A 19,881-nucleotide genomic window follows, 5' to 3' on the forward strand; every position below is an offset into this window, starting at 1 on the left:
TAAACTTAAATAGAATAGTAAATGAAATTCAAAAATTCCATATTTCAAATGCTTAATAGCCACATAAGGTTGAAATCAAACCAGTTGCCTTTGAGTCAATGCTAACTCATGGTGACCCTGTGTGTGTTACAGTAGAACTGTGCTCCATATGGTTTTCAATGGACACCTTTTCAGAAGTAGATTGCCAGGGCTTTCTTCCAAGGTGCCTCTGGGTAGACTTTAACCTCCAACCTTTCGGTTAACAGCTGAGTGCTTAACCATTTGCATTGCCCAGGGGTTCCTATGGATGTCAACATGTGACTAGTAGTCACTATATTGGACAGTGCAAATGTTAAACACTTCCGTTATCACAGAATTCTATTAAACAGTGCTGCTGGGCTATTGCTGCTACTCTTGTTGACATGAATTTGCCCCTCTTAACTCTGTGACACTCTCAAGAGAGCTTGACACAGCCGGAGTCCTTGAGAACTATATCGTTTTAGCTATTGCTTCCTTCCCTTTCTCTCCACCAAGGTAGTTGTGGTTCCTCGTCTATGTTTTTAGTCACTCTTCATCACATTTTCTCCACACTCCACTCTCTTTTCTAAAAATATCTCACTTTTCCCCTTCACCCGCCCTTTTCTTTGACTTTATCTTCTCTTGTTCTTTTCTTGGTTGGAAAGGCGTAATTTAGCTTTGAAAGATTTTGCAAAGAGTGGGAATACTCCTTTCTTCTAATCAGTAAACATCATTAATCTTTTGTCTTTGGCTACTCTTGAAACTTTCATTGGTGTTCCGTTCAGATATGTCTTAGGTTAAGTGTGCCTGATGCCAGCAGAGTGAATGAGATGGAAAGCATAGCAATTGCTAGAAGTTTGTTTCCTGTTATGCCTCTTTTTGACTCTGATATCAGCTCCTGGGAGGCAATTTTTTCTAATGGTTAAGGGCTCTGGAGTCACCCCACTTGAGTCAAAATTGTGGTGTCAAATCAATACCATTCACAGTAGCCCCCAAGAAAATAAAATACTTAGGAATAAATCTTACCAAAGATGTAAAAGACCTATACAAAGAAAACTACAAAGTACTACTGCAAGAAACTAAAAAGGACCTACTTAAGTGGAAAAACATACCTTGCTCATGGATAGGAAGATTAACATAGTAAAAATGTCTATTCTACCAAAAGCCATCTATACATACAATGCATTTCCGATCCAAATTCCAATGTCATTTTTTAATGTGATGGAGAAACAAATCACCAACTTCATATGGAAGGGAAAGAAGCCTCGGATAAGTAAAGCATTCCTGAAAAAGAAGAAGAAAGTGGGAGGCCTCACTCTACCTGATTTCAGAACCTATTATACAGCCACAGAAGTCAAAACAGCCTGGTACTGGTACAACAACAGGCACATAGACCAATGGAACAGAATTGAGAACCCAGATATAAATCCATCCACGTATGAGCAGCTGATATTTGACAAAGGCCCAGTGTCAGTTAATTGGGGAACAGATAGTCTTTTTAACAAATGGTGCTGGCATAATTGGATATTCATTAGCAAAAAAATGAAACAGGACCCATAGCTCACACCATGCACAAAAACTAACTCCAAGTGGATCAAAGACCTAAACATAAAGACTAAAACCATAAAGATCATGGAAGAAAAAATAGGGACAACCTTAGGAGCCCTAATACAAGGCATAAACAGAATACAAAACATTACCAAAAATGACGAAGAGAAACCAGGTAACTGGGAGCTCCTAAAAATCAAACACCTATGCTCATCTAAAGACTTCACCAAAAGAGTAAAAAGACCACCTACAGACTGGGAAAGAATTTTCAGCTATGACATCTCCGACCAGGGCCTGATCTCTAAACTCTATATGATTCTGTTAAAACTCAACCACAAAAAGACAAACAACCCAATCAAGAAGTGGGCAAAGGATATGAACACACACTTCACTAAAGAAGATATTCAGGCAGCTAACAGATGCATGAGAAAATGCTCTCAATGATTAGCCATTAGAGAAATGCAAATTAAAACTACGATGAGATTCCATCTCACTCCAACAAGGCTGGCATTAATCCAAAAAAACACAAAATAATAAATGTTGGAGAGGCTGCGGAGAGATTGGAACTCTTATACACTGCTGGTGGGAATGTAAAATGGTACAACCACTTTGGAAATCTATCTGGCATTTTCTTAAAAAGTTAGAAATAGAACTACCATACAACCCAGAAATCCCACTCCTCGGAATATACTCTAGAGAAATAAGAGCCTTCACACAAACAGATATATGCACACCCATGTTTATTGCAGCTCTGTTTCCAATAGCAAAAACCTGGAAGCAACCAAGGTGTCCATCAACGGATGAATGGTTAAATAAATTGTGGTATATTCACACAATGGAATACTACGCATCGATAAAGAACAGTGACAAATCTGTGAAACATTTCATAACATGGAGGAACCTGGAAGGCATTATGCTGAGTGAAATTAGTCAGAGGCAAAAGGACAAATATTGTATAAGACCACTATTATAAGATCTTGAGAAATAGTATAAACTGAGAAGAACACATACTTTTGTAGTTACGAGGTGGGGGAGGGAGGGAGGATGGGAGAGGGTTATTTACTGATTAGTTAGTAGATAAGAGCTACTTTAGGTGAAGGGAAGGACAATACTCAATGCATGGACGGTCAGCTCAATTGGACTGGACCAAAAGCAAAGAAGTTTCCGGGATAAACTGAATGCCTCGAAGGTCAGCGGAGCAAGGGCGGGGGTTTGGGGACCATGGTTTAAGGGGACTTCTAAGTCAATTGGCAAAATAATTCTATTATGAAAACATTCTGCATCCCACTTTGAAATGTGGCGTCTGGGGTCTTAAATGCTGACAAGTGGCCATCTAAGATGCATCAATTGGTCTCAACCCACCTGGAGCAAAGGAGAATGAAGAACACCAAGGTCACACGATAACTATGAGCCCAAGAGACAGAAAGGGCCATATGAACCAGAGACTTATATCATCCTGAGACCAGAAGAACTAGATGGTGTCCGGCACAACTGATGACTGCCCTGACAGGGAGCACAACAGAGAACCCCTAAGGGAGCAGGAGATCAATGGGATGCAGACCCCAAATTCTCATAAAAAGACCAGACTTAATGGTCTGACTGAGACTAGAAGAATCCCGGCGGTCATGGTCCCCAAACCTTCTGTTGGCCCAGGACAGGAACCATTCCCAAAGACAACTCATCAGACATGGAAGGGACTGGATAATGAGTTGGAGAGAGATGCTGATGAAGAGTGAGCTACTTGTATCAGGTGGACACTTGAGACTGTGTTGGCATCTCCTGTCTGGAGGGGAGATAGGAGGGTTTGAAACTGGCAAAATTGTCACGAAAGGAGAGACTGGAAGGAGGGAGCGGGCTGACTCATTAGGGGGAGAGTAAGTGGGAGTATGGAGTAAGGTGTATATAAGCTTATATGTGACTGACTTGATTTGTAAACATTCACTTAAAGCTCAATAAAAATTATTTTAAAAAAAATTGTGGTGTCATCAACCTAGTAGCTATTTGGCCTCATCCAAATATCTTAACTGCAGTTTCTGTATCTGTAAGATGGGACTTTAGAAACAGTAGCCTCTTTATAAATTTGTTAGGATTACATTAGTTGATGTAAGGAAATGGTGCCCAGAATATAGCTCAACAGATGAAAATAGTTATTATTTATTAGCAAAAGTTTACCTTTTGCAAGAATGCTATGGAACTTGTCTGCCAAACAGTGCTTGTGTGACCCCAGGCAAAGGAATACTTATTTTCCATATAGACTGTTTACTGTGTGTATATTTCATGCTCAAGTTCTGCTAGGCACTCCCTCCACTTGATGAATTTACCATCTATATAGGGAGATGAGACTTATGCAGGGAAAAGAGAGATTAAGACTGAACATAATCAGGTGATAAATTATATTGGGAAAACAATATATCCAATAAGCTTTTGGAAAAGGAAGCGTTTAGTGTGACCTGGGCTCATCAGGAAAGCTTTCTAAGGCCTCAGAGAAGAGAGGGTTATCTCCAGGAGCAGAAAAGGAAGAGGAGAAAGTGGAGCTATGCGAGGAAGGTAGTGAGCCGAGGTAGAGAGGAAAGCATGAACCTGAGGGCAGGAAGGAGCTGCCTTTGGTGGAGAGAGAGCTTTGGGTTGGGCAACAGGACAGACGAATGGGAGTGAGAGCGGGCAGATAGGCAGGTACGGGCATTAAAATCGATGTGAGAGTCAAAGGAGGACATTCAATAGGTTTTTGAGTAATTTTCTTTAGGATTTATTTTTTACTATATATACTATAATGTACTTTTTGTTCTTTGATGTATTAAGCTTACTTTTAATGACTTTACCTCCAAGTTAAAAAAAAAAAAAAGACCCAGTGCCATCGATTAGAGCCTTTTAAATTCTCATCTCCTTTCAGATTACTAGGAATGATTCCATCTTAACATCATCCACATACATCAGGACAATTTGCCAATATGTTAAATATGTCAATAATAAGATATTAATAAGATATTAAGTTGCAATAAATCCACAGCAAACCAGAAGAACATTAAATAATCCCTGTGAAGACCAAGATTTAGTTGTTCACAGTTCTTCAAGGTGACTGTTTATGAAAAGGAACTCAAGCCATCAGTTTATTTAAGTGACATTTATTTTGTACCTACTATGCACTCAAGAAACGTACTTGTTATTTTCGAGGATACAAAAGATATAAAGTAAATGTCTTTGTCTTCAAATAGTGAAAATAAACCAACACAGTGCATACATAGGAGAAAAGACTTATGCAAAAAGGAAAATGAATAATATCAATTGGTTTATGTTTAAATGACAAAGTGAGCAATTCAGTAGGAAATACTAGGAAAGTTTATGAATGGGAGAGAGAATGTAGTAAAGAAGTTCAAGTTATCTTCATGTAAGCTGCTGATATTTCAGGATGCTTTAAAATCCATTTGATTAGATAGAAATAAAGGGCCATTCTTTTTGGTCGGGAAAAACCTTATGAGTAGAGTACAAAGGTGAGAATGAGCCAGGGCTGTCCTGAACAGTGAGAAAAATAGAAGGCAGGTCATGCTGGGCAATCCCAGAAGATGAGGTTTTTGAATAAAAAGTTAAAGGAGAATCTTCAATGCTAGTTTAGTATCTCTTTTTCTGAGACTCAAATCTCCAATTAGTATCTACCCCAGGTGCCTAAATATGACTTCCTGCTAAAATAAAAAAATTTCAAAGTGTTTGTTGTATGCAGAGTATAGTGTTAGGTATAGCAAACTTTAAACGAGAAATGCACCTTCTCAAAATTAGTCTAGGATGGAAATTGGTACCACCTGGAATATATTCCTGAGTGGCACCTCAGATGCTGGTTAGTTTCACACAGTTTTGCCTTATCAGTAATAATATTTCTTTTTCATTTTTATTTTATTTTTTCTAGTTTTCTTTTTCAGCTGCCTTTTTCCCATATGTCTTTCTCTAGCATCTAGAGATCCAAGGACATCGCTAGTTCCAAACTAAAGAAATTCCTGTTCCTTGATTCATTTATTCAGTAAATATTCTTGAGCACCTATTGTGTTCTTAGAAAATAATTTAAGTGCTTAAATAAATCAGTGAACAAAATAGACAAATATTCATACCCTCAGATAGCTTGAATTTAGATGAGACAGGAAATAAGAATAAGCCATGCTACTATCTATATTTGCAGATGATGTGTTTCTATAATAGGAAATTCTAGAGAATCCACACACACACAAAATAAATCTATTAGAGTTAATAAACAAATTCAGCAAAGTTGCAGGGTATAAGATGACCACACAAAAGTCATTTATGTTTCTATATAGCAGCAATGAACAATGTGAAAACTAAATTAAGAAAATAATTTCATTTAAAATAGCATCCAAAAGAATAACATGCCTAGGAATAAATTGAAACATGGTTGTGAAATGCTGGTGCACTGAAAACTACAAAACATTGATGAAAGAATTAATGAAGACCTTAATAAGTGAAAAGACATTCCATGTTCATGGATTGGAAGACTTAATATTGTTAAAATGTCAATACTTCCCAAAGTGATCTACAGAGCCAATGAAGTCCCTATCAAAATCCCAATGGCCTTTATTGCAGAAATAGGAAAATCAATTCTCAAATTCACATGGAATTGCAAGGAATCCCAAGTAGCCTATATGTATATATGCATACATACATATATATATATATATAAATCCCAGAAAAACAAAGCCACTGTCATTGAATCAATTCTGACTCATAGTGACCCTATAGGACAGAGTAGAACTGCCCCATAGGGTTTCCAAAGAGCACCTCATAGATTTGAACTGCTGACCTTTTGGGTTGCAGCTGTAGCTTTTAACCACTACACCACCAGTGTTTCCATATGTATGTATGTTTATGTCTGTATATATATATGCAAATTTGGAGGATTTATATATATATAAGTTAGAGACTTTCACTTTGCAATTTCAAAGTTTACTGCAAAGTTACAGTAACCAAACAGTGTGGTACTGGCATAAGGATAGACATATAGACCAATGAAATAGAATTGAGAATCCTGAAATAAACCTATACATATATGGTCAATAGATTTTCAGAAAAAGTGCTGAGACCATTCCATGGGGAAAGAATAGTCTCTTCAACAAACAAGGCTGAAACAACTGGATAACCACATGCAAAAAATGAAGTTGGAACCCTACCTCATTCCATATACAAATTAACTCAAAATGAATTGACCTAAATATAAGAGCTAAAACTATAAAATTATTAGAAGTATTCATAAGAGTAAATCTTCAGTACCTTGTATTTGGTGTGGATTCTTAAACATGGTGACAAAAGCACAAGCAACAAAAAAAAGAATAGATAAATTGGACTTTATTAAAATTAAAAACTTTTATACATCAAAGGATATTTTGGGAAAAGACAACCTACAAAATTAGAGAAACTATTTGGAAATTATATATCTGATAAAGGTTTAGTATCTTACAGCTCAACAACAGAAAGGCAAATATATGATAAGATGTTCAGTGTCAGTGGTCATTAAGGAAATGCAAACCAAAACCATAATGAGATATATTTCACACTCATTAGCATGGCTATAATCAGATAAAAATGGAAAATAACAAGTGTTGGCAAGAATGTGGAGAAATATGAGCCCTTGTATATTGCTGGTGTGAATGTAAAATGGTGCAGCTACTGTAGAAAATAGTTTGACAGTTTGTCAAAAAGTTCAGCATAGAATTGTCATGTTACCCAGCAATTCTAAGTATAAACCCCCCAAATTTGAAAACAGGTATTCAGATACTTGTTCACAACGTTCACAGGAGCTCTATTCACAACAACCAAAGGATGAAAACAACCCAAATGTCCAACAATGGATGAATGTGTAAATAAATTGTGGCATATGCATACAGTAGAATCTTACTCTTCCATAAAGGAATGAGGTACTGATATATGCTACAACTTGGATTAACCTCAAAAACATTATGCTAAAGGAAAGAAGCCAGATGCAAAAATTCTGATATGATTTCTTTTATATGAAGTATCCAGAATAGGCAAATCCATAGACACAAAAAGCAGATTAGTGGGTTCCAGGGGTGTCAGGTGAGTAGGGAGTAGGGAGCTAATGGCCTAATGAGTATGGGGTATTCTTCGAGAGTGATGAAAACATTTGAAACTCTACAAAAGTAGTCATTGTGCAACATTGTGAATTCACTAAATGTCACTGAGTGTACACGTCTAAATCATTAATTGTATGTGAAGTGAATTTCATCTCAAGAAGAAATTAAATAGAAATTATGCAAGATGCTCATTATTAATTCTTCTTATACATAAATAAACTCACATTCAGAGAAGTAGTGAATTTCCTACTGTCACACAGTAAAATAAAACTTAAACTCTTCTGTCGTCAGTCATAACTACTTATGATGAAATGATTGGCTGTTTATGGCTGTGCTTGAATAATATCTGAAAATAGAACTCTTCAGTTGCCTCTTAGCATCTGAGATGCACACCTTTTGCCTCCACCAATTCTGTACATTTGCTGTGTCTTCAAGTTGAAAGACTGGATCTAGTTGTGTGTTAAAGGTTGAGTGAGAAGCAGTATGAGGGTCTCTGTGGTTCAAGGCTATTACTAATCCTTATCCCTCTGGAGAATGCACACATTGAGAATAGGGGGTCTTTGATCTTTCTTCATGAATTCATTGCGCCTTAGCTCCAATTTTTTCTGCGGCTGGAGATCAGCACCCTGGACAGCTACTCTTCATCCAGTCCTTTAAACAGAATTGCATACTGCAATCCCACCAGCAATGGATGAAACTTTCAATTTCTCCACATCCTCATTAAAAACTTGCTATTTTCTGTTCCTAGCCACCTTGCTGAGGCTGAAGTGATATCTCATTATGGCTTTAATTTTCATCTCCCTAATGAACATCTTTTAATGTGCTTGTTGGCCATTGCATATCTGCTTTGCTGAAATGTCCATTCAAGCCCCATGCCCGTTTTTCAATTGGGTTGTTTGTCTTTTTGTTGTTAAGCTGTAGGAGTGCCTTATATGTTCTGGATACTAAACTCTTATTCACTATATGGTTCCCCAAATTTTTCTCCCATTTTTCCTGTTGTCTCTTCACTTTGTTGATAAAGCCCTTTGATGCACAAAATTTTTTAATTTTGATGAAGCCAAATTTATCTATTTTCTCTTTTGTTGCTCAGGTTTTTAGTGTCTTATCTAAGAATTAGTTGTCAAAAACTAGAACTGGAAACATAATCCCTGTGTTTTCTTACAAAAGTTTTATGGTTTTAGTTCTTACACTTAAGCTGTTGATCCATTTTGAGTTAATTTTCGTACATGGTATGAGGTATGGGTCCATCTTCATTCTTTTGTATATGGAAATTTACAGTCCAAGCACCATTTATTAAAGATATTAGCTGCTGTGGAAAACAGTTTGGAGGTTTCTCAAAAATTGAACTTAGAATTACCGCATTTCCCAGCAATTACACTCCAAGGTATACACATAAAAGATTTGAAAAGCAGGGACATAAACAGATATTTGTACCCCAATGTTCACTGCAGCACTATTGACAATAACCAAAAGGTGGAAACAACCTAAATGTTCACTAACAGAAGAATGGAGAAACAAAATGTGGTGTATATATACAATGGAATGATACTCAGCCATATAGAGAAATGATGTCCTAACGCAGGCTGTAACCAGAATGAACCTTGAAAACATTACACTGGTTGAAGTAATTCAGTCACAAAAGTACAAATATTGTATGATCCTACTTATGAAATATCTAGAATAGGCAAATGTATAGACACCAAAAGGTTTATTAGTGGTTACCAGGGCCAGGAGGGAGGGGAGTACCAGGGTTCTGTTTGGACACATAGTGGTGATGGTTGCACAACATGACGAACATAATTAATGTTGCTGAGTTGTACATGTAAAAATGTTGACATGGCAAATGTTTTGTTGTATATATTCTTTACCACAGTAATAAAAAAAGATCCTTCAAGGAAAACATTGCACACCGTTTTATGTTTCTTCATATTCTAAGCATCACGTGGCTACAATAACAATTATTCCCATAATTCACTGTACAGGGCATGTCTCACCTCTGTATGTTCCACGAATAAGCAGCAAAATGTGCACAAGAATTACATTTAAATTTAGCATCCTAAACAGAACATCTTCTGTTTTTTGTTTTTTTTTTTTAAGTGAATCAAATAGTAAAATTTCATTGTCTATAGGACATTATGCTTTTTCATTGGTGCACTATTTCTATTTATCAACCGTGGCTACCCTAATGAATCAGACCCCTGGTTGAGCAATGGTTAAGAGCTCAGCTAACCAAAAGGTCAGCAGATTGAATTCACCAGCCACTCCTTGGAAATCCTATGAGGCATTTCTAATCTGTCCTACAGGGTCGCTATGAGTGGGAATCGACTAAACGACAACAGGTTTTACCCTAATGAATTATCAGAATATTAAACTTCAAATGAATGTTCAAATGTGTATAAGTCAGATACCCGGGAAAACCCCTGATCTAAATACACTCCACATATATGAATGTCCTCAGCATCATCTCACTAGCGGACAGAACTGTAATTCAGGTAACTTCACCACAGTGAGATTAATGAAACTTCTTCAAAAAAGAAAATTTAGCCTCCCAAATTAGAAGGGGCTGTTTACAAAGAAATTGAGGAAACACATGCAAGATAATTGGTTTTCTTCATTTGGAATTGTGGGAGAAAATTGTTCATTATTTCTAAGTGGAGAAGTTGACTTTCATGCTGGCATTTTGATAAATGGTAAGAACTAGTGGAGAGAAAGCTTCTGAATGCCAAGCAGGAATCAGTTACTGCATAGTCCTTCAGAACAACCCATTCTATGGTCTGACCTTTGTAACTGGCTATGGTGTGGTTTACACATAGAAGAACTGATATTTGTAGCTTTTAGAATCAGCCACCTAAATGAAGGTACACATACATATAAATCCTTGCTGAAAGATAAGATACTAATGCAGAATGGAAAGGGAGGGAGGAAAGAAGGAACAAAGGAATGGAAGAATGGAAGAAAAAAGAAACTTAACTTCCATTCTGGATAAATCTGGTAACAAAATGAAAGAAATCAATTCTCTAGTTTCTTCAGTGTCATCTAATTTTATGTCATAATGTATAGATCCAGTGATTTTAAGTGCTAATTATGTACCAAGCCCTGTGTAGGACATTGCACAAGTTGTAGATGATCAGCAAATTTTCTTTTGGCTTCAAAATTTGATTTTTGGCTCTAAAATTTGTTTCTTTCACATATTAATGGCTCTGATAGAGTAGACAGCTGACTGTCTCCAAGGCTGGTGATGCCCTTCTGTGTGATCAGCTTCTCAGAGAGGGCCTCAAACAGTCCTATAACCCGGAGGCACAAGTGTCCATAGGTCAGCTGTGGGAGTGGGCACTACAGGTGTGATGACTGTGTCTGTGCCCTTGTGTCTTCTTGCAGTTAGTGCCAGTGAGGCCTGTGGCAATCTCTGGGAGTAGAAATTAAAGAAGATACAGCCTTCAAGCAGTTCAGAGTATCGAACTGTCCTCTACAGATCCGTAGCACAACTCTGAGGGGAGGGACACATATGGCCAGGAAAAGTCATGTAGAAAGTGCAAATGCCTTGGCTTAGTTTGGAATTTTAGCACTGTTTTTTCCTAGTTATGCATCCTGTGACAAAGCATTTACACACCCTGAGCTTCTTTTTCCCTACCTGTAGTGTGACATAGTCATACCCAACTCAATACATCACTGTGAAAATTGTATAAAACTGCTCATGTGAAAGCACTATGTAAACTGTAAATCATTCTAAAAATATTACAAGAGATAGTACGTGCCCAAAAGATGAGCAGAGAGGCTAAGATACAAATAGAAAAATGTTCCTTTGCAATTTTTGTTGCATAATAAAATGCAGTGCAAGTCTAGGACCTCCTAGATTATCACGGTGTATAGATGGTGAGTTTGGAAATAATGCAATAAAATATCCATCATGAGTTTTTGTTAATGCATACAGTGGAGAAAAAATAATGGAGTATTCTGGTGACTCTTTTCTACAATTTATCTTAGGCTGATAAGTGAATGTGTATAGAAATGTGTGTGTGTGTATTTGTGTGAAAGTTTGAAGGGTGGTGTGTGTGCGGCTATTTATGTGTAAGTGGTGTGTGTATATGTGGTTGTGATATCTGTATATGTATGTGTGTGGTATATATGGTTTATTTGTGTCTGTGCTATGCATATGTTTATGCGGTATGTGTGTGTATGTAATGAGTATGTATGCATATGTGTAGTGTATATGTATGTATCTATAATTTCTTTTTAAATACAGTGTGTGTGATATGTTTGTGTCTGTGTGTGAATTGCATGCATGTGTGGTATGTATGTCTGTGTGTGGTGTGTATGTTGGTACAGTGTATATGTAGTGATAGTGTATGTATGTGTCTGTGTGTGGTATCTGTGTGTCTGCAGGTGTATAGTGCGGTGTTTGCCTGTGGATATGTCTGATTTGGGGCTCTGAACTTGACACATACAGTTGAACTCAAATGTTCTCCAGGAACAGACTTTCCATGGAATTAAAATTTTTTACTCTGTGGTCACATTTTGAGTTCCACTCTTTTCCCTAAATGTATGTCACCTAAATTGCATTGTCCCAACAATAGTAAACAGGCATCCTCTAAACATTAAAGCTTAAATTTTTTCTCCCATCTGTAAAGGGCATGTAAGGGCTAAATAATAAAGATCGTAGAACTAAATATTTTTCAGAGAAGCAATGCTGATCTTGAGCATACTTACTTATTTGTCCTAAATGTTCACATAAAACATCCTAAACTTTCATCAATCACCTTCAATCAATAGAAGATTTGAAATATTTAATTAGCTCATGCAGGGTGAAAGAGAATTTAAAATATGTATTTCTAAAATTTCTACCACGTGAACATTAAAGATATATATAGCTCTAACCGTTTTAGTGGATCATTTCTTTATTCTTCTTCTCTGGTGTATTTTCTAGAGCAAATAACTATTGACTGATAACCTTAGAGCAAGATGTAGTAAAATGACACACTTAACACTTCCAGCATTTTTAAAAAAGATATTGAAGTTGTTTTTTGATAGTGATGATTACCCCTTTAATTTTAAAAAATGTATTTCTGAAAATGATGTGATTCTGATCTCAAGTGACAGCCAGTTCAGTTTTCATGCACCAGCAAGCACCAAATTGAGGTTGAAAGTACATGCATACTGCTTAGTTTTTATTAGAGATTTTAAAGGGCACTATAGGAAGTGTTCAGTATAAAGTCTGATTTAGACTGTGCATTTGTCTGAAACATTAGGCAAACTAAATGGAGCTATTTTACTTATTTAGCTATTGTATAGCCTGCTAGCCTTACCCGTTTTTCATTGTCTAAGATCAAGCACTCTTTGGTAACATTATACCAATGTCTAGCCTAATATTTTAAAAATCCCCAAAACCTCAAGCAAGGTCAGAAAATGTCCTCAAAATAGGTCAGTGAAAATATTCCTAGCCTAGAACTTCCTTTCAGTTATTGCTATGAGTGTATATATGTATATATAAACCCATTGCCATCAAGTGGATTTCAGCCCATAGTGACCCTATAGGACAGAGTAGAACCACCCCATAGGGTTTCCAAGGAGCGCCTGATGGATTCAAACTGCCGACCTTTTGGTTAGCAGCCGTAGCTCTTAAGCACTACACCAACACACACCAACACATACACACATGTCTTAGTCATCTAGTGCTGCCATAACATAAGTACCACAAGTGGATGGCTTTAACAAAAAGAAATTTATTTTCTCAGTCTAGCAGTTACAAGTCCAAATTCAGGGCATCAGCTCCAGGCGAAGGCTTTCCCTCTCTGTTGGCTCTAGAGGAAGGCTTCCCCTGGTCGAGAAGCTTCTCAGGCGCAGGGACCCAGTGTCCAAAGGACGCGCTCTGCTTCTGGTGCTGCTTTCTTGGTGGTATGAGGTCCCCAAGTCTCTGCTTGCTTCTCTTTCCTTTTAGCTCTTGAAACATAAAAGGTGGTGCAGGTCACACCCCAGGGAAACTCCCTTTACCTTGGATCAGGGAGGTGACCTGAGTAAGGGTGGTGTCACAATCCCATCCTAATCCTTTCAACATAAAATTACAATCCCAAAATGGAGGACAACCACGCAATACTGGGAATCATGGCCTAACCAAGTTGATACACACAATTTTGTGGGGACATAATGCAATCCCTGACAATATATATATAGGAGTCCTGGTGGCACAGTGGTTAAGAGCTACCACAAAAAGGTTGGCAGTTCAAATCCACAAGCCACTCCTTGGGAACCCTGTGGTGCAGTTCTACTCTGCCCTATAGGGTCACTATGAGTTGGAATAGACTCAATACCAATGGGTTTATATACATACATATGTATATATATACAAAGATGTATACACAGACACACACATTAATATATGTCCATTAGGAAATCAAATATTTTCTATGTGAGGTTGTCAAAAGGAAAGGTCCAAAAATCATATTCTTCCATCATAATGTGTTGCTGATTGCCAGCTTATTGTGTGTGTGTGTGTGTGTTTGCATTACTTGACCCTTATTCTTTTTTTATACCTTATTCTGTTCCTAACTATTATTATTCCCAAGGATATCTTGGAGTTCATACCCATTTAAAAGAATGTTTTCTACATTTTATCATAAACAAATTGATAACTTTTTACAAACTTAATGAACTGGTTATTTGTTCCCTATTTTAAAAGTTGGTTTAAAGGCTAGCATGACACAGAAGGCTGTGTATGTGATGTGTACACTGAAGTTGGCATGGTGGTTGGTGAATCTTCCAAGTATTAGTAAGCCTGATCAATAAGTCAGAATGTTTGGATGGAAGAATTTTTATCACTTCCTGGTAGATACAGACAGAACTAAGTTCACATGTTCTTCAGACCAGGCAGTCTAGCTGGTACCTCTTGCCACTTTCCTTCCTCTGCTTTGTCCCTGTCTCCTCATCACTGCTCCTCAATTTTACCCTTAAAATAAAAACCTAATGATCAGTACTCATAAAACTGCCAGGAAGATGGTAAATTGTGAATACCAAGGTTTTGTCTCGTGATAAACAAATGATGACATTAGTTGCCAGACACATTTTGCGCAAGGCCCTGATCCCTATATACAAATTTTATCATTTCCACGTGTCCACAACTTAAAGAAGCTTATTTGATAGTTTTAATGCCTGGGATCACAAGCGTCTTTTGGGGTTGTAACATGATAATTGGATGATTATTAAGAACAACCAATTTTTTCTCTCCTCATCCACTTATTGCTTCCCCACACCATGTGTGGGTGCCCTGGTGGCACAGTGGTTAAGTGATATGGCTGCTAACCAAAAGGTTGGCAGTTCAAATCCAGCAGCCACTCCTCAAAAACTCTATGGGGCAGTTCTGTGGCAATTTTTTTTTTTTTTTTTGGAAACTATGTGCGGATGCCTCATTCTTTTCCTGAAAGGTCCACGTGACAGAGATGGACTAGCTGCTCACCAAATCCATTTCCCTGCCCTGCTGGGTTAGTTTTCATTTCTCAGCCTTCCTTACAGTTAAGTAAGTTATGTAATGAAGTTCTGGCCAATGAAACATGGGGGAAATCGATGTACACCACTAGCAGGCCTGGCCCAAAATAACTTTGGCACAATCCTTCGCTTTCTCTTTTCCCATCAGCTAGCTAGATATTGATGTTCAGGACCATCTAGAAATCTTTATGTTGAAAATGGGTAAACGCCCATCCAGTTGAGTCCCTGAATGACTGTGTGGAGCAGAGCCCCTCTTCTACCATAGTTTTAATTTTATGCAAGCAAGAAATAAATGTCAATTGGCTTATGTCATTGAGATTTCAGGGTTTACAGCTATAGCAGCTAATATTACCTCAACTAATACAATAGACCACACTCAAGTGAACCAATATGTCACACAAAAATGCTTAATAAATTATAATTATTGTTATTGTTGTTATTAAAAATATTACATTACCTATCTTGTTTATACAAGTCTCTTTAAGATAGTACTATACTGTAATGGTAGGAGACAGAGGCATGCAGATAGGAACAAATGGGCATGGTCAGGGGTAATATATTCTCTTTTATGTAGTAGGATCCTAATAAGTACTTGTTCATTGTACCGATGAAAATAATGAATGCCTCCATCGTGCTCCACACCTTCCCCATTTAGTTGTGATCTGGTAGCTTCTGTAACAGGCTACAGAGAAGCTAGAACTGCTGAAGTACCCTGGTAAGGCTAGAAGCCCAACTAAAACAAGGATTCCAGGTGCATAAAAATATTCTAATATTGGTAGCAGAACACATTTGCTTTGTTTGACATTTAAATTATATCTAAGTTTAAAGCCCTAACATATAAGATAGTACATAGAGTAATAATTCAGAAAATGTAAAAATTCATAGCTTATTCTCACTTGGGTATGACATTTTGTCAAAAAACTGAAATACTTCTTCGAGATTTGATTGTGTTAGATCTCTAACCTCAATTCACACAAAGTGAACATTCAGTGTTAAAGCTTCCACTCTTTTCAATGTATCACACTGGAAACATAATATAGAGCAGCTGTTGTTGTCTTAAAATATCAGCAGTGCATGTTCAAACAGAGGTATTATACAAAAGCCGACCTGTTAGATGGGAAGGAGATTATTTTGGAGAAACCATAACTTTTCATGTAAAAGAACAAAGGGATTAGCAAATGAACTCTGCAATAAGTCCATAAAGGGCCATTTCTTATGGACTAAGATGTACTGTTGACTCCCCCAAGGAAAGTAATATATTATTGTTTGAATTTGTTACAGTGAATGTATTTTTTTGTAATGTAAACTTTTCATTTACATATAACACACACATAAAAGTGCACATATCCTAAGCGCACAGCTCAATGAACTTCACAAAGCCCACTCGCCTATGTAACCAGTACTAAAATCAAAATATAGGCCATTATTATCATCCCAGAAGCTTGCGCCTCCTTCTGTCACTAACACTTTTGTCCCAAAGTTAACAACTATCCTGGTTTTGTTTCTTTTTGAACATTTTACAAATGAGATATTATGTAGCTTTAGTAGATACTGACAGTTTTCAAAAATAGTTGTACCAAATTACACTCCTGCCAGTAGTGTATCATAGTTCCAGTTGTTCCCATCCTCATCAACACTTTAAAGTTATGATTATTTTGTAATAATAAATACTATTTTTTCTTATAAGTGGTCTAGGCCTTGTATCATTTTCTGCTTAATTGAGATGGTTTTATAATTATTAACAATTATTGTTGTTCCTTTTTTATTATTGTTATTATTATTACAAAATAATCATAACTTTAAAGTAATAAACTCCTCATCTTAGTCTGAAAGCTCACCTGAAGGCGATGTTCAGCATCATAGCAATGCCCAAACCACTGCAGATGGGTGGCACCTCGGCCTGGTCTCCTGTATGGAAGGTTAGAATTCTACCATGAACCACCACTGTCTTCACATCGATAGCATGTACTTCCTTAACTTCATTTTCTTTAGTCCTTGTTTTTCTTCTCCCCTAACACACCTTATAGGAGCCCTGGTGGAGCAGTGGGTAATGGCTCAGTTCCTAACTGAAATGTTGGTGGTTTGAGCCTGCTGGCCACTCAGTGGGAAAAAGACATGGCAGTCTTCTTCCTTAAAGATTAGAGCCTTGGAAACCCCATGGTGCAGTTCTACTCCTATAGGGTCACTAGGAGTCAGCATTGAGTTGATGGTGATGAGTTTTTATGGCAACACATCCTATGCCCTCTCCTTACTTCCTAGATATACACTGGTGCTAGCTAGACAGAAGATGACAACTGGGTAAGAAAGGTATACTGAAAGAATTCTGGATCTAAATTTCTATCTGCAACTTCCACAGGCTAGAAAAAGATGCCAATATTTATTGCTTGTGTGGTGCCCTTTGTCTTCAAACGCTGGCTATTGGATCAACTACTCTCTCTACCTGCGACGATGTTCTCTGCAAACAATTTATATTACAAATATATAATAAGCTATTAATTATTAAAAATGGTTACTATTATTAGCCCAACAAGAATGCCACCAACTGATGGGACCAAGAATAATACATGACATTGAGGCATAAAGAGGATGTTTTTTGTTTGTTTGTTTCTAGTTTCAATAGTTTGGAAGAAACCATAATAAAGAAGCGAGATTTCTGCACAATTACTCAGTGAACATTTGTCTCTTCAATGCACTATGTCAATTCCTGATGTTGCCTTATCGTCATGGGTGTCATGGGTAGAAAAAAGCTAGTAGAATATTAAGCCCAGAATGTGAAGGAGGAGCACTCACCATGTATTGAGCAGCCTGGAAGTGATTGTTTAATACTGTAACAATGGTGTGGCAGAGGTGTCTGACCTCCTGTGACTTCATGAAGGAGAAAGAGAATCACCATCAGTGTCAGCCCAAGGCTGATTTCTATGAAACAGAGGTCAGACATTCCTCCTCTCTCCAACTTTTTTTACCAATTCTGACACCAGTTGTCCCTCCCACCACATTCTCTGCTGGGTTCAATAATTCATTGCAATGGCCACATACAACTCACAGACAATACTCACAATTATAGGGTCTATCAGGGAAGTAACAGGTTACAATTCAGAATCAGGAATGACTCAGGATACAGTTCTTTGGTCAGGACAGCTTCTCGGCCGTGCCCACAGATAGGCCTCTCCTTAGCCCTCGGCTTCTTGGGCCTCTTGGGCTGGCCTGGCCTCTGCCCTACTCAGGCAAGTGTTACAAAGCTCTTTAGCTTCACCACTAAGTGCCCATAGCCAGCTGCCTACACCAGTAAGCCTCAGCCCAAAGGTGCTCAGCTCTCTAACTCAGCAAACGTAGCTCTGCTGACAAGTGCCCAGAGGCACCCCACTCTGCCAGCAAGCCTCCTGCCTGAAGGCATTCAGCTTTTTCGATCTGTGAGCCAAGAAGCAGACCATGCCATCTCCTGCTGGTCTCCTGGTTCTGCTGCCACCATTTCTCTGCTGCTGCTTCTTGCTGTCTCTCACCAGAACCAGTGTTACAGCTCTTTCTGTCTCCTAGGTCTAGGAAGCTCTCAGCACAGGGATCCCAGACCAAAAGATACACACCACTCCTAGCTCTTCTTTATTTGTTATAGTGAGGTCCCCTATTTCTCCCTGAGTTGGCTCATTGTAAGCCTACCTGGATGGCAAAACTGACCAATCCCCTTGTTAGGGTTCCATACACCTTATTTTCATGGTCCCACACCCACAAGGGTGCCATGAACCTTACTTGCCTTATTAGCAAGCTGTCCAATCCCCTTGAGGGCTACTACAAGCACCTTATTTGCACAGTCCCACCCAATCATTTGGAGCCCTGGTGGTGCAGTGGTTAAGAGCTATGGCTGGTAACCGAAAGATCAGCAATTCAAATCCACCAGCTGCTCCTTGAAAACCTCAGGGGGCAGTTCCACTCTGTCCTATAGGGTCGCTATGAGTTGGAATCAACTAGACGGCAACAGGTTTGGTTTGGTTTTTGGTTTACCCAACCAGTTGGTAGGAGTTACAAGACCACGGCTAGAAAGGTCACATAAAAATGATCCACCACAAGGCAAATATGAATTTATTAGATGATTGCTGACCATAAAGGAGATAATATCCATTTTGTAAATGTTCAGTCGTGAACACTGTGCCCCAACATTTATTAACTCTAAGCTGAATTTTGAATGGTGTGCATCCAAAACTGAACATATTGGAGTAGACAAATGCTTTGTTGTGAAAAAGCAGGACCATTCACTAAGTAGTATATTACCCACTGCCATCGAGTCAATTCTGACTCATAGCGACCCTATAGGACAGAATAGAACTGCCCCATAGAGTATATTGTGTCCTACAAATGACAGAGTGCTACTTTTTGAACAATATTAAAGGCTCAGGTCGGAAAAAGTGGGAGATGGGGGATAAAGAGTGTGGTGGCAAAAGAGCATTTCATTGCTACCTGTCAAGTTCAAATTTTGTCCTGCCTCTATTTGAACAAATGCCCAAGAGGTGCAGGGCAATTCCATCTACAAAAGGCTGATGGTTAGACTTTGCAAGTCTTTCATGGGTGTCATGGATTGCATTGTGTTGCCCAAAAATATGTGTCAACATGGTTAGGCCGCAATTCCCAGTATTGTGTGGCTGTCCTCCATTTTGTGATTGTAATTTTCCTATGTGTTGTAAATCCCAATCTCTGCCTGTGGTTAATGAGGCAAGATTGGATTACGTTAAGGAGGATTAGGGTGGGATATAACACCCTTGCTTAAGTCACATCCCTGATC

Source organism: Elephas maximus, chromosome 1 (assembly GCF_024166365.1).
Source record: "Elephas maximus indicus isolate mEleMax1 chromosome 1, mEleMax1 primary haplotype, whole genome shotgun sequence".
Classification (NCBI taxonomy): Eukaryota; Metazoa; Chordata; class Mammalia; order Proboscidea; family Elephantidae; genus Elephas; species Elephas maximus.